The sequence below is a fragment of the Poecilia latipinna genome, unplaced genomic scaffold, assembly GCF_001443285.1.
Source record: "Poecilia latipinna isolate Pla-1442-1.1 unplaced genomic scaffold, P_latipinna-1.0 Scaffold497, whole genome shotgun sequence".
Classification (NCBI taxonomy): Eukaryota; Metazoa; Chordata; class Actinopteri; order Cyprinodontiformes; family Poeciliidae; genus Poecilia; species Poecilia latipinna.
The window spans coordinates 76,095-85,362 of record NW_015113113.1 but is presented as its reverse complement, the minus strand read 5'-3'; the positions used below and the strand labels follow the sequence as shown (position 1 = coordinate 85,362).

Sequence of the window (9,268 nt, the reverse complement as noted above, 5' to 3'; positions counted from 1 at the left end):
GATGCCAAAGCTGAGGGGTTTCCTGAGCACTTCTTTCTGTAGATGGCCTCTGAGCTTAAACCTTGCCCAAAACACTTAGGACCTTTATTACAGGCACTTAACCACAGGGCCCATCAGTGTTTGCAATGCGCTCTAAGTCACAGATAATGGGCCAATGTGCAGGCAAGCACACACACACACACACACCCCCACACGCACACACACACACACACAAATGTTGTGATATCGTTACGGTATCATCATCTCAGTCAGAAGCGTAAACTACCAGAATGTTTGACACAGAGTGGGGATTACTCTACGGATCAAAGGGTTTTCCTGTCTACACACAGGAGTGCGAGTGTGCCGTTTCATTGTGAGGACCATGATGTGTTTATTGGCAATGTCTTTGCAAAGTCCTTGAAGACTGCTTAACAAGACCCGTAATGCTAGCGTAGCGTAATAGTCAGAATCCGAGGAAGGACTGTTTGTGTGTTCTGTTTTGCATGCATGTGTTTGAAGGTTCATTTAATTTCTTATTGTCTTTTCCAGCCATTACACAGGACAATCAGGTTTCTCATTTGATCTCTTTGGCTTCTTTGATATGTGATATGACACAGAGATGACATATTTTCCCAGGCTTGCAGGAACAAAGTGAGTTGGAACAGAAGATGATTTTTTCCTTATGAGGTGGATTGCTAACTTCCACCCTAACACATACTGACAGTATGTGTTGAGTTTTGTATTAAATTGTCTTATTTGGGATTTGCTCATGAGGATGGTAAGATTTAATGATGCGTTGCATAAATATGTTAAGCGAGGCAAGATTAACTTTTTGTTTTTAAATGAAGAGGATTTAGAAATTGCAGGAACAGTATGTTACTAACACATACTGGCATTATGTGTTAGGGTGATAAGTCATTTAAAAATATATATATATATATTCATGCGTGATTTTAATTGTTTCTTATTCAATGGAAACACCACTATGTGAAATTATGCTTTCCAACATGAGCAGAATTTCAGCAAAGGTTTGCGCATATTTGCAAATGGAAACACAGATACCGATGCACTTCACAGGAAATGTTAGAACAGAACTTCAATCAGTGAACATAAGGAGAAGTTGTGAACCGTGACATTAATCTGTTGCACTTTAGAAGAGAAGAAAGCTGTTCTCTCCGTGTTGGCCAAGCTTCCAAAAATTGCATTAACATTAACGGCCATCTTGTTCAGCTCAACGCCCCTCTTTCCGCAGTGGAACATTGCTGTTTACAGCGCAGGCAGCGTCTGGTAAGCTTTAGGGTCAAACTGGCGTCACAGATAAACATTAGCAATTGAGTAACATTTAAGACTTCAACAGAGTCCACGCCTCCAGGAAACAATCGTTTCTCAATAGCCGAGAGACCAGAGTCTCTGTATGAAGCAAACGCAGTGAAACAAGGAAATATTCTCTTGACCTCAATATTTCAGGTCCAGACCCAATTTTCTAAAGTTTTCCTCGAACTGTGTGATAAGTCTCCTTGTGCTCCTATGTATATGCCCAGACTGCATTCTCTGTCTGGGTTACTGTCTCTAATAAAAAAAAGCTTACAGAGCATCTGCTTCACTTTCAAACGCTCCCAGCTCCATAAGATTGTCAAAGTTCTCAAAAGTCTAGAGAATGGAAGTATTAAGAGTAGTCTTAAGAGGATAACAAACTAGGGGCATTTGGTTGGTTTCACCGCATTCCCATAGCAACACAAGTGTCATGTATGATGAGCAGCAACACCCAGGCGCTACTGATTACCTGTCAAAAAAGACAGAGCCACTGTATGTATTTTTTTTAGCTGCTGAATTCATGCTATCATTTTCCCTTGAAAGCATGGTCATGTTAAAATATGAGCTGTGAGAGGCTGATCACATCAAATTTACTTTATCTCATCTTAATCACATCTAACTGTGAAGATGATATTAGTATCTATATGAATCAAATAAATAAGACACTCCTCTTATACTACATGCCATAATAAATACAAGTAATGTGTTAATAGAAAACGTCACCGTATCCATGCTTTCATAAAAACAGATGGTTCTTCCTTAGGAATTGCAGTCAGAAATATGATTTTATTGTATTATTTTTGTCAAACTGTGAGTAATCTTCCCCTTATGAGTCACCCACTGCAGCGTTCATCAAAATTAGCTAGATAGACACACAGGCAGAACCTGAAAGCGATGCAAGACATAAGAGGCGCAGCACACACACATTTACTGTTGCATTTACCGTCAATTTGCCCCGTAGCTCTCACTGAGTAAGGCGAGTCAATGGGCAGAAGGAGGACGTTAGCGGAGCAGAGGACGAAGGGCTGCTTCGCAGTTTCTCTGCCAGGCAGCTGACTGGCACTCGTGACTCGTTCTTTTTTTCTTTTTCTAATGGACTGAGCTGAAATGCGCCAGAATTTGATTATTTCCTCCCAGTCTCCCCCTCATTCACTGGCTCAATTTTCTCTTTTCATCAGCAACTTGCTATTTGTTCCTCATGAGCCATTATTCCATCTCTTTTCACTTATATCGGTCCATCTTAATTCCTCTCTCTCCTTTTTTTTATCCTCTTCAACTTTATATGCCCTTTCTTTTCTCCATGCTTCCTGTTCCATCTTCCCATATTCTACTAGCTTATCCTCCACTTTCTGATAAAAAAGTAATAAGGCTTGTAATGGCTTCAATTTCCTTCCCACCCCTTTCCTGGCAAATGTGGTGCATTTCATCCCTGAAGATAGCCTTTGTTGTTTCTAAAACAAAGAGTAAATGTGCATGTGCATTTGCCAGGTGTGTGTGTGTGTGAGTAAAAAGAGTTTCCCTCTCGTGTGCGTCTCTGTGAGATTGTATATTTATTGCTCGCCTCTCCCTTGTGACTCAATCCACCACTTATTCCAGAGGTTTAATTGAATAGTGGAAGTGGTTGCTCCTTCCCTTAGTGGTATATAGCACCCATAGCCTCCCCTGGGCCAATCTAGGGCCTTGCCCAAGTTATAAAATTTTCACAAAATACCCATGTATGCATTCACCACTAAAAATGGTCTGAATAAAAGTCCTCCTAGTGCCTTTTTTGTGTTTGAGAGAATAAAAAAAAGAGAGTGAGACACGAATGAGGAAGAAAAATCACTAAAGAGGTCAGTGTCCTCGTCTCCTCCTCTCCGTTGAGAACCATAGATTCATTTTTAATCTCTCCCTCATCTCCTACTGTTGTGTAAAGCCACTCAGTATGAGCCCACTTTGGTCCACTTTGGTTCTGTCCCACAGGATGCATAGGACCTCATGCTACATCTGGAACAGGTTCCAGCCACGAAATCCCTCTAAAGTTATGAAAACGAACCTCAAACCTCAAAGTATTTTCTTTGAGAAACACGGATCTGGTTAGAGGTTAACAGACCCTCATCATGAGGATTATGAGAATGAAGAAGGATGCAGGAACACAAATTCCCCTCCGTCGTCCCCTCAGGAATGTCGACGTGTTCCGTGCATGTGATTGTGTTTGCATGTCATTCGGGGCTTATTACTGTGATTAATCATGCACATTGTCATAAGTCATTGCTGGCAGATTATGCGTGAATAATACAATTCCTTTCTTGGAATGATGAACGACCAGCGAGAATCCATGGGCTCGAGTGAAAGGGATGAGAAATTGGACCAGACAGATTCAAGACACCGGGAGTGTTGCTGATAAAGCTGCTTTTACATTTACATTGAAATACTGTGTAAGCACAAAAGAGATCTGTGATGGGGAGAAAATAAAGAAAAAAAAAATCTATCTATTTGCAAGAATGTCATGATTGCAAGGAGAAATTTTTACATAATTTCGTGTCTCATTAAATGACATTCATCTATGACACTTTTGAGGAATGCAACATGACTTCACAATGAAGGGGAACTTTGAAGAAGAAAGCCGTAAGATACATCAGTAGGAAATTGATTGACTGGTTAATTTATGCAAATATTTGGATTCTGCTTTCACTTATACCCTCAGTTATGTCCAACAGATTTCCAAACTTTTATTCTGACAACTATTGCCCTGTGGGTTCTTTCAACCCTGAAATCAGAAGCCTTGATACCATTAATTAAACACTTTTGCACAATATTTCACTGTTGAGTTCCATTCTCATTATCTGCTACACAAAGCACTGTAAACTAGAATCACAGAAGCCCTTTTAGCCCTGCTTTTTAAACACCACTTGACGATAATAAAAGACCCAGCAGTGTTTGAACTGCATTTACAAATTCGTCTAAAGATGGTATTCAGCTATTTCCGGTGAACTGAGACACGACTCTGTGCTGGATTTAAAGAAAAATAAAAAAATAAAAAATAAAAACTGTAGAAAGACAGTCAGCCTGAGTTACTCGTGTATTAACAAGACTTTCTTTTCACGTAAAAACAAACAAAACGTCTGGTTAATACAAATAACACACCACCAAGATGTTTTTATTGTTATGCTAAGCAAAACTAGCAATTAGGCTACGTAAAAAAAATGCAATACGTATAACAGTTTTGAACTGCTCACGTAGACACATGATCCAGCTGCCAATCCTCAACAAAACTACGCTCTCCTCTGGAACAAAACGGCACTTTGGAGAGTGGGTGCTTTTAGCCATTAAAACAAAAAATTATAACTGAGGTTGTGCGCCGGTACCGACTGTTAAGTCTGACAAAACGCTGAACAGTTTTACCAAGTGAACTAACTAAACATTCAACATGAGAAACATGAAGTATATCATTTGAAAATCCTGTTATGTAAAATGTGGATTAAAAGCAGCGTACCGAGTCTGCCAAATCAAAACAAAGTAATTGATTGGGATGCTTTAGGGGGAAAAAAGCCAATAAATAACAAACTGAATCTGGCTGTGCTGTACAACACACAATCAGACATAATCAGTGTGATGCTGTATTATATAGATATACAGTAAACAGTCTTGACCCTTGCGCTTTTTATTTTTGCTCAATCAATTGTTTTGTTTTTGTTTGTTTTGTTTTTTTTCCTGCCTGAGCAGACTTTCTGGCGAGGCACCCCTCGAAAATGCTCTGCCTTGATTTACCCCTTTATCTCCCTCCCTCTCTATTCTGTCAACTATACTCTCGAAATGAGCTGAGAATGAGGGGGTGGAGAGGAAAAGAGGCTGCAAGTTAGAAAGAGAGAGATGGAAAGAGAGGAGATATTAATAGTGACAGGCCAGAGATATTGAGAGCTCACCGATGATCCCACAGCGTCTCGCCAAAGGTGTGGGGGTGAGGTAATGGCTTGATGCTGACATCTAGAGATGGAAGTGGAGAGGTAGATGAAGGGCTAATGCCTATAGATTGTGACCTCTGGGGAGCGAGATTTTCTTGAGGCCTCTAAAAGCTTGAATTTTTGGCGGAGATGCAAGTACCGTCTTGGTCAAGGCTAAACTAGCAGGGTTTGTCTGGATAAGTGGACCTGACAGCCCCCTACGATGGAGTCTCCCTGCAGACTCACTACTCTATTGGCATGCTGTTTAGTTTTGTCCATAGACTGTCTGCTGGGATTTGTCTTTCTCCATTTGTTTTCTACCAGTGTTCCCACATTTAAAAATGTCACCATCATGGCACAGGAAACCGGTTTTCTTTGAATAAATAATCCTGTTTATTGTTAGAGAACAAGTATTTAGACTTAATCCATTCCAAAAAAGGAAGGATTATTAGCCACTAATAATACTGCCACATTCTACTATTAGCATAAGGCGAACATTACAGCATGTCATACCCTAAAATACCATGTCTTAGGCTTCGTCAGCTGAAAAAGTGTGTGTAGTTGAGGAGGAATGTACACATTAGATAAATACAAATGTTCTGCTGGCGACTGATTGAACTGCATTTATTAGAACATCCACATGATCCTTGCAGGCACTGCACAAGTAAAAAATGATAGACGAATAAATATGGTGAAGAATAAAAACAACAGAAACTTCTCTTTACTTTCCTTGGTAAATTGTTCCCGTATCTTTTACCTTCCTTAAAGCAGAGTGTACCGCTGACAGATACACAGAGTCAGACGTGAACAAAAACAGAGGGAATATAAAGCCTAAACAGGTTCAATGAGAGTCAAGTGACAAGTTGGCCTCAGGGAATGGACCACAGCGACTGTCCAGAGGTGGCAAAAATGAAAGATGCACCTCCAGTAAGGGCCAAAAATTTGTACAGACAGAGTTAAGGAATGTCTTGACTTTAAATTTGAAATCATTTCTGGAGTGAGGCCCCCCCCCCTTTTTTTTTTTTTTTTTTTGCTCTGTGCTATTGCGCATTTCTCTTCTATCTTTAAGGGTTATAAACAAGAAAAGCATAGGAAACCAAACTTCTATATTAAGTACAAAAAGTTAAGAAGGGAATCACTGAGGATGTGTGGTGTGTGGGTAAGGATATAATCCTTATTGATTTATTCCGAGGAACAGGCGATTAAATAAAGAAAAAAAAAAGAAAGAAAGCTGAAGGTTCAATACTGCATATATCTCGTTAAGAATTCCGTAAAAGATGCTGAAGCAGTCCAAACCGGCATATTTGTCAAGCTAGTTATTTCCTTTGTGACATAAACAGAATTTTGACTTTCAACAGTCAATCTTCAGTTGTCTTCACGTCCCTTTTCTCATACAAAATGCATTAAGATAAGCACCTTGTTCTTCGAAATCTGCAGTGGAACCACTACTGACTCGTGCACCTTCTGCAAAATTCATTACTGCTTGACTTGCAGTGGGGGGGGGGGGAGGCTGCTAAAGTAGGTCGCACAATGGGGTGTAGAAAGTCTGCAATTGGTCTTAAATACGCAGAATTATATCAAACTCATTCAAAGGTTCTTGGAAACCACCTGAAAGTTGCTCATGCTTAAGAAAATTCAAAATTCATTTCCAAGAGCAAAGAGATGAAATTCCACTGTGACAATCAGACCAAATAGCCCAGTGAGGCAACAAGCTTAAAATAAGCTGTCATTTTTTTTTTTTTTTATCCAAACAACTACATTATAACTCAGCTCCAATATCTGGACATACTGAAAAAAAGAAAGGTTTTCACTTGCATTACTCTGAAAGAGACTGTGAATATGTATTCAGATGTACGATTGTGCCATGTATGTGGTTTGTATAGGATCCAAGCGCAGTGACTGACTCTAGTTCAAAAAGCAGGAGTTTTAATAATAAACAAGGAGAACTTGCTAGAAGAATCAGACCTGGAGCAGGGGCAGCATAATGGAAGGAACTAGTAAAAAAAAACAATGAAAAACAGTGAACTTATATAGTGGGGAGGGGTGGGAAATGGCATTTGATTCAGGCATGCTTAACCGAGCGAAATTGCAACAGGTGTTGGAGGAAAATTAACAGAGACTGATGGAAAAATAAACACAAAGGAACCTGAACTAGCTTCAGGTTCCTGTAACAAACTGTAACAAAATGTTACAGTTTGTTATTTTCACAAACTGTAACATTGCCAATTCTTCTTTGCAAAAGAGTCAAAGCTTAGTTAGAATGAATGGGGGGAAAAAATGAGTTTTAAAGTTTAACCACAGATTCTTAATGGGATTTAGCTCTGGACTTTGACTGGGCCATTCTGACACTTGAATAATATGGCATGACAAACATACTTTCTACACATGTGCTTCCAATACAGAGTTTTATTTCACAACAAGACAGACAGACTTTCAAAGGTTTTAGAAACAGCTAAAATAGATGTTGGAAAAATACATTAAAAGTTGACAATTCAACCTTCTTGTTGTTGACACAAAGTCTTACAATATTACCAGCCTCTCTCTGCCAGAGAGGGAGCGGCAATGCATGCAGTCACTTGGATCTCAAGGCATGGCTGCTGAAAGTGCAAATGGATCGGTGAATGAATGCATGTATCGGCAGATGCAATAAAATAAAATAAAATAAAAATCAACCCAAAATATTGGCCAGCCAATGTATCGGTCCACCTCAAGTATCTATTTATTTGCATTTAATATATATATATTTTTAATTGCTTCAGGTGCTTTTTAAATTTTTTAAATAGACTTTTAACCTTTCATGTATTTTTCTCAACAATTTATGTGCTTTGCAAATTAATGGTAACATCTGAAAATAAGAGCTTTTTATTTCTGTGCTAAACTGTCTTATTTGAATATCTGTTCATTTTAGCTTTCACAGAGCAGCTGGATTATTACTGGGATTAAAGTAAAAACTAATCACTCTTTAGGGGATTTCTACTGGTAATTTATTACACTAGATTTGCAATATCTAGTGCAGTGGGGTTATTAAAGTAAGGAATGCAAATGAACGTCAATGTTTTCTTGTTTGTATTTGTAGGATATTTTTACTGCCATGCCATTCCTCGACTTTCGTAAGTAAGAGAAAAAGAACTGTGAATAACCAAAAAACTGAATTAATGAAAAAAGATTAATGTTTAAATGAATTAAGTTACCTTTCTGTTAAATTAGAGGACTGTTATAATGAAAATGACAAAACTTATTAGTCATCATCATCATGCTGTCTATGCAGTTTTTTTTGTATAAACTTGCCATCACACCGATATTCCTCATTATTATTTTTATTTTTTTTTTTTTCACAACTACAACAGAAGAGAACCATGTGAAGACACCTCCTCTGGCCACATCCCCCCCTCCTCCTCCGACTGACCCCCCTACCTTTAAGCTGATCAATACGGCTGCCACATGGAGAGCCATGGAAGTTCAGATCAATCTAACCACTGCTGGGAACAACTGTGGCAGGAGAGCCAGAGGCACAGCATGACGCAGACGTAAGAAATGGGGAGCGCATAGAGGGCTTCGAGTGGGTATTACAGAGGATTTCAAGTGATATTTGAAAAAATATAGTTCCAACTAATACTACATGATACCACATGTGGATAGCAGCAGAGTGAGCATATAAATAGCCCTAAAGTGACTCCTGCTCAGGTGCTGGCTGTGATCATGATGTCACAGTGGAGATGTTCATGGAGTAAAAATAAAAATGGTACAAAATGAAACTTAAAAACAATCTTCGACAGTCCTCTCATTCCATGCTCTGCCTCTGAGGTGATATTGAATTGTTTACACCATCTGAGAATTTGCTGTAAAATTGTACAAGACAGCTTGTACAGTTTTACAGATAAGATGCCTGAAAAAACTTTTTGTTTTGTTACATTGTTTAAAAATGCAAAAAATATTTCAGGGCACAAAAACACAAAATAGAGTTGAAACTGAACAAACTGAACAAAAAAAAAAAAAAAAAAAAAAAAAAATTAAAAAAAAAAAAAAAAAAAAAAAAAAATTTATTTTTGCAC

General features: G+C 38.6%; 1 long non-coding RNA gene across 1 annotated transcript in view; it reads left to right on the top strand.

The window, feature by feature from the left end:
- The first annotated feature begins 716 nt into the window (after positions 1-716).
- LOC106952179 (uncharacterized) overlaps positions 717-9,268 on the top strand; it is a 12,192-nt gene continuing 3,640 nt past the window's right edge. Inside the window, exons 1-2 of the long non-coding RNA XR_001425929.1 lie at positions 717-813; positions 5,486-5,489. This is a non-coding gene — a long non-coding RNA (uncharacterized LOC106952179). The remainder of the gene's footprint in view (positions 814-5,485; positions 5,490-9,268) is intronic.